The sequence below is a fragment of the Asparagus officinalis genome, chromosome 5, assembly GCF_001876935.1.
Source record: "Asparagus officinalis chromosome 5, Aspof.V1, whole genome shotgun sequence".
In the NCBI taxonomy this organism is placed as follows: Eukaryota; Viridiplantae; Streptophyta; class Magnoliopsida; order Asparagales; family Asparagaceae; genus Asparagus; species Asparagus officinalis.
The window spans coordinates 121,912,756-121,920,447 of NC_033798.1; positions in this window are offsets into that span (position 1 = coordinate 121,912,756).

Below are 7,692 nucleotides of genomic sequence, written 5' to 3' on the forward strand. Positions count from 1 at the left end.
TTTGGGTTTAGAGAGAGAGAGATAGAAGTGGAGGCCACTGTTTTTTTTTAAGTTTTAAGCTTCTCAAGTCCCTGAAGTGTTGTCCCTCTTAATCAAGCTGGTTAAGTGAGGCTTAAACTTCACGGGACTTCAAGTCTCATGAAGTTGTTTAAGTTTTTTCGCCAAACTCAATCCAGTTTCAGCCAGTTGGCTGAAACTGAGTCGAAATTGGCAATTATTTTAAAAGTAGATCGTTTTTAAAAATAAGTTTCTAAATAGGTCTAAAACGGAAAATTGTCCTTCTATTATAAATAGGTTGCGAAGTATTTTATGGCGTGGGTTTGGGTTATAAAAAGTCAAAGCAAAAGAAGTACACTAATTTCATATAAGTTTTTAAACCAAATTTAATATTTTCCCCATTTATTTTCAAAATACAATTCCGGAAGATGTATTAGTTGAAATTTGTCATATTGTCGGTTGCATGTGTGTTGCACGTAGACTTACTTGTTTTATATTTTGAATTTTCTTTAGAAGCAGAAAAATAAATAATATTATAATTTATTGACAGAATAATGAAAAAGCTTTTTAGATTATAAATAATGAAATAGTTTTTTTAATGTTAAAATCAAAGTTTGTTGTATAATTTGAAAAGTTTGGTTGCGGATGTAATTATAGAAAGCTTTGGGGAGTTATATGTGACATGTTATATAATTTATTGAAAAGTTTAATTTTAGATGTAAATATAGAGAATTTCAGGCCTATTAGCTAAGAGTTTGTTGTATAATTTGAAAAGTTTGGTTGCGGATGTAATTATAGAAAGCTTTGGGGAGTTATATGTGACATGTTATATAATTTATTGAAAAGTTTAATTTTAGATGTAAATATAGAGAATTTCAGGCCTATTAGCTAAGAGTTTGTTGTATAATTTGAAAAGTTTGGTTGCGGATGTAATTATAGAAAGCTTTGGGGAGTTATATGTGACATGTTATATAATTTATTGAAAAGTTTAATTTTGGATGTAAATATAGAGAATTTCAGGCCTATTAGCTAAGGACAACCTGCAAGTGCAAAATTAAAGTTGATAAAGACTACATAAGCTGAGAGAAGAACGGCATAAGCCAATTAATTATATACAAAATAGAGCTCTGAACCTGAAAATATAGAATATAATCACAATTAAGGAAATAAAAGAATGCATTATAGTATGTCAAGTATATAACACCTAGCAACAAGTTTCAATTTACGTTCCATTTTCTGAGAATTCTCTGAACAAGTAAATAATACGATAGCTCATACCTAGTTAAAGATGTGTTGAACGCCACTTGACCAACTTGTTTCCTACAAGCACCAAATTTTTTTGCCCCGGCGTATATCATGGTAGCAATTTATGACCTGACCCATCAATCCAACCCGATCCAAACCATTTATAATGGGTATGGATTGAATTACATGGATCGGGTCATAAACAGGTCAACTCAGATTTACCCATTTATTAAACGGGTCAATTCGAGTTGACCCGACTGACACGTATTTACCTATTTATCAAACACCGACCCCTTAATCCTCCCGCATCAAATTATCCCTTAAAAAATCCCCAAATTTCCCCAGTATCTTCTCTGGTCTCCGATGGCTCCGAAGAGAATCAACAGCGGTAGAACCAAGGACACCTCGTCAACTCGCCGACGTAGTCCCGATGCTGACGCCATGATTGATGATATGCTCCGCGAAGCCAGCGGCCTCTAGAACGTCACAGGCGCCAAAGTCGACGTCGTCACCATCAAGCCTGACGGCGAGATCGTCCAATACGGTTGCCCCTCCGTCAACGTCGTGTTCGGCAGTTATCTCGGGGAGGCGAGCGCCGCCGTGCCTAGCGATCCGGATGTGATTGATCGGATAGTGAGGGGTTACATGGAGAAGAAGAGGGTGGAGGATTCTAGGTACGAAGAAGGATAGGAAGCTTAGGGACTTGAGATGGGAGCGTGAGATCTTGTAGACGTTGAGGGCGAGAGTCGCCGGCGACTGTGAACATGATTTGAGTTTTTCATTTGTCTTGGCCTCACATCTTTTGTTTAGTTTTATCTGTAGTGTGTATAAAAGTTAGAATTTTGCAGAAATGGCCTCCCTCCTGAGTGATTATTTTGATACTCCTGATAGTTGGTGTCTAATTGTAATTCCTTAGGATTTGGAATCTCTCTCTGTATACTAGGAATTGCAATTATGATTCTTCTTATAGCAATTTATGCAATTATAAGGCAAATTTGTTAAATAAAACTGGCGAAATATTATTTATTGAAGTGAGTTTTGATAAACGGGTCATTTGGCTTATATGGGTCGGATCGGTAACCCGTTTAATAAACGGGTCGGATCATATTGACCCATTTATTAAACGGGTCAGATCGGATCATACTTATATGGGTCGGGTCAACTATGACCCGACCCGACCCATTTGCCACCCCGCATATACAACCATCTTCAAGCACAAGCACAAGTCGAATATCTTTTTTTTCCCATGCCCTTTCTGTTGAGCTCGCATACAAATCAAATTGTAGAAGTATTATAATCCTTTGGTTCAACTGTTCAAGGAATAATTTTCTACCTTTACTACGTATAGCTACATCTTACGGGTGAAACCTTAAAAAATAAAAAAGACAAATCTTTAATATACGAAATTAAAAATCAAAACATTTGATCATACAACTCATGCGAAGCTCCCAACCGACACCGTGACCTTCACGATCACCAAAAAATTTTCAAGAAATTAGGAACTGATACTGAGAGAGGAAGACTCCTCCGACTTTCTTTTTAACTCTATACACATATTATTTATTAATTTGGAGATAATGAGAGTTGAGCAGTCTAATTGTGAATGAGTTTGAGAGACCAATTTTTATTCTGCTTCTACATTTAATTGAAATCAATTTTTTATTTTATTTCTACATATTTTATAATGATAGATGCTAATTTTCTTTTTCTAGTTATTAGAAATTAGGATAGGATTAGGTAGAATACTATATCAAATATTTTGTGCTATCAACCTGCTGAAAATTTTTGAAAATTTCAGCAGTCTATTTTAACTTTCTAGCCAAAAGAAAATTATAAGACGTCAAATATCCAAAACGTGAACTTTAATTTAAAAAAAAAATATGAAAATTGGCATGCTGCTTTATAAATTTCTTTCTCTAAACTAACTAAAAAATTCTTCAGCGGATATATGCACGCAACAGATATCGTATAGGCATATTCTTTTTAAGACATGAGATGGGAGCTAGCGATAGATTTGATCTATTATAACAAGTCAAGTAGGGGTGTCCAAAAAACCGGCCCAGCCCGGCCCGGGGTTGGCCCGAAAACTCGGGCCAGACCCGGGTCCGGGTCCGGGTCCGGGCAATCTATTTTAGACAAATATACCCCTTTATAGTTTGAACTATCTTATCTATAATCAAATTCTAATTTTTAATGGTCAATATTTCCCTTCACTATTTTGAATATTTTATTTATATCTTCATCTATCCTAATCATAATCATATCTTATCCTAATCCTATGTGAACCACGTTTAGCTTAATAATTTAAAAAACTAATATTAATAAAATATATAAAATATAAAAATGATATTAGTTTGTTAAGATAAAGAAATTACAAGTAGATAACATATTATAATACATGAAGTATTGCAAAAAAACCATAAAAAGTTTTAAAATTACAGAAAAGACCCTGAAAAGTTTAAAATTATAAAAATCATCCTAATGTCTCAAAACTTAAAATAAAAAATATGAAATTAAAAAATTAACATCAGTTTGTAAAGAATTTAAAATTTACAGTTAACACCTCAATGTCTCAAAAATTATAGAAACACCCTCAAAAGTTTAAATTACAGACAAGCACATTAAAATTCTAAAATTTTAAGACTTACAAACAACACAGATGAATTCAAGAGATTACCATGATACACCTAAAAATTTTAATATTTAAATTTAAATTTTTTAATTAACACCCTCAATATCTCAAAAATTATAGAAACACCTTCAAAAGTTCAAATTATAAAAAGCCACCCTAAAATTCTAAAATTTGTAAATAACATAAGATAAATTCAAGATATTACCCTTAGACACCTAAAAATTAAAATTTGCCGAAATTAACCTCAAAATTTTTAAAAAACTCCTTCAAAATTTAAAAATTATAAAAAAACTCTAAATTTTCAAAATTTTTAACTAGCACACATCAAATTCGTCGATTGGTAGACCGCTGAAATTTAATATTTTTCAAAATTAATCTATAGTTTTAATAATTACAAAAGACACCCTAAAAATTTTTGAGTTACAAGAAATATACTAACATTTAAAAAATTACCACCAACACATGAAACATAGAATTTACAATACCAAACTTAAAAATAATTTTTTTAAAAACTCTTTCAAAATTTTAAAAATTACAAATCACACCTTCAAAGTTCAAAACCATAAAAATGGGCTAAAATTTTAAAACTTAGCAAAGAAAAGTGTAATTGTTTGGTATTTTTCATATATATATATATATATATATATAATTTAGGGATTTACTATCCATTTTCAGCATCTAAGAATAGTCTAAGTTGATACTGGTAAACAAAAACAATAAGAATTGATTAAAAACATCCGGTTAATGGATAAAATTTTTAAAAATATTATAGATTAAAAATTATCGGCACTATATAAATTAAAGTAATTTCATATAATTTTAGTAATAAGTTGGGGTAGCCAAAATACATTCGTAACATTAATTGATAGATGTTTAAATCCATAGAAATGATAAAACACTATAATATTATACCTTAGCATTAATTGATTTTAATTTAGAAACTTTAATCTTTGACGTTAATAATATTTATAGGGTAAAAGAATACAAGGAATTACATATGGAGAAACTATTAGAATATTTAGAGATAACTTTAAAAGAATTGAGTTATTTCCATTGCAAATGGGAAAGTGATGGAAATAAATCTAAAATTCAGAAAACGTCAATGAATCACTTGAATTGGCATTAACATAAGACATATCTATTAATGAAGCACTGAATGAGTTACATTAAAAAATAATTTAATAACTTTATCCTAATCAAAGAAAAAATCTCCATGGAAGACATAAGAAAAATTAGTAAGTATTCATAAATTCCATACTGTGTTCTTCAAATTAAATATTAATATTATAATCTAAGAGAAATTAGTAATGAATAATGCAGGTATTTATTTTAGATCTTTATGAAAAATGATAAGGATAGAGCAAAGGTAATATTATTGAAATAACAGAAATTCTTATTGGATGCACATCAGAAGAATTCATTTTAGAGGAAAATAAAGAGATAGCTTCTAATTTATTTAAGTAATAAATTAGGAACACAAAGAATTTTATATATATGAAATTAATATTTATTCTCATTGAAATAGAAAAAAAAATCAAAGTCTATATTTTGAGCAGTTTGTGTTGAACATCATAAGTACATTTGACTTCTTTGTAAAGTTAAATGAGATGATAAAAAATTAACGAGCCTAGGAAAGATAATAGCATAAAAAATACAAAATTAGCCTGATGTCACAATTGATGTAGATGATGAAGACAATACTCTAGAATTGTCCGAGAAATGATAAATGATAAACCTGAAGAAGGATTGATCTTAACTCAATAAAAAATAAAATAGAAGAAATAAAAACAATATTTTATGAATATTTTATAGAATAGTTTAATTATTTTGAGTGAAATTAGGAATCTTTAGAAGGGAGTTTCATGAATTTTTTTCAGTACTTTTATATTCTTATGTGGATGTTTTTATCATATAAAAGTATACTAGAGTTAGCATTAATCTTTAATTTATATTTTTTTATGAAGTCTATCAATGATTAGGAATAAACTTCATATTCTCTTTTGCATCGTTTTAACATACTTTAAATCAATCATTTTGCCATATTGGTTTTAAATATTCACCTTCCTTGTATAACACTATTTTAATATTTTTCACTTTGCAATGCTATACTTTCTCAAATAAAGCTTAGTTTCATATCGGTCAAAAATAATATGAAAATTCAAATTATTTTTAAATTATATTTGTTTTTTGTCAATTCAAATATCAACATGAAAATTTAAATTGGGTGTATCCCATTTAAACAAACATAAAAAAATAATCGGGATGTAAGAGTTTAAAGAAAAAAATGAGCACAAACTGCCAAAAATACTTAATCATGGTATTAAATCACGTGCATTGCACGTGTGTAAAAACTAGGGAGGGATTGACACGATTTTCAAGCATAACTTTTGGCTTTGTTGGTACAAGCATACTCCATTTATATATATATACGAGCAATGATGAGTAGAGAGAAATGGAGGAAACCTTGTACCAAAGTTGCCTCCAAGCAAACTTGGTAGTAATGTGGATAATCTTACCTCCTACATACACCTCAAACGAATAGATCTCTATCTCATTTCACAAACTCCAATGCGTAGATTAGGCGACTAAGATTTAGCCACATTCACTACAAGTTTATTGAGCAACTGTGACCAAGCTTCGCATTCCTCATATATTATATTAATATATTATATAATTATAATCATTTAAGTATATATTTATATATTATAGATATATTTATATATATGCATGTATATAAGTATATTTTCCACTTATATAGATAATATGTATATTATATTCTCATATACTCTCTCTTAATGAATGTATAAGTATATATAAGTATACAGTGTATACTCTTATATAATATATATAATATATAGCTAATACTATATGATATATATAATATATGATTATATATAATATATATATAGTATATTTTCTACTTATATATGAAATAATAATATATATTTATTACTCTCTTCTAATAATATGCTAAATATATGTATAAAATATGTATAAGTATATATAAATATACAGTGTATACCTTATATATAAGTTATATATATAATATATATAATATTATATATATATATATATATATATATATATATAATATCATATAGTATATATATTATATATGATATCCGTTAAACTTAGATTACATATTCTAAACCCAACAACAATTTGCGGGTGAACCCTCTGTGTTTGACCCTCCGTCGAGCTATGTAAAAATTGTATATTTATTCGAAACCGTTAATTGATGACAGGGTGGTGAAGGTTCAAACCATACGACTCTCAGCGTTTCAACCAAAATTTCTAATATATGTGTTATGTTACCAAATATAGGTTTTAGAATTGAGCTAGATCAAGTTCAACAGATGGGAATCAACCACAATTTGTAACTCAATTCAAAGTGTAATAATTACAATGATAAGTAAACTTTAAATGGACGTACGCACTTAATGTTGACATAAGTTTCTCTTCTCTCTCTCTCTCTTCTATTTTATTTATATATTATAATATAAATAATAATATTATATTAATATATATATATAATTAATTATATCTATATATAATGATTTATATATTATATAATATTATAGAAACACACACCTAACATTCTCTTCTCTCTCTCTTCTCTCCTCTCTCTCATCTCTTCAAGTATATAATTATACTCTAGTTTATATTATATCTGTATAATAAATTTATAAGTATATATAAGTATACAGTAGTATTACTCTCTCTTATATATGTATAATATATGTGTATATAATTTATTATACTCTATATATATAGTATATATAATAAAGATATATATTAACTATATATATATAATTATA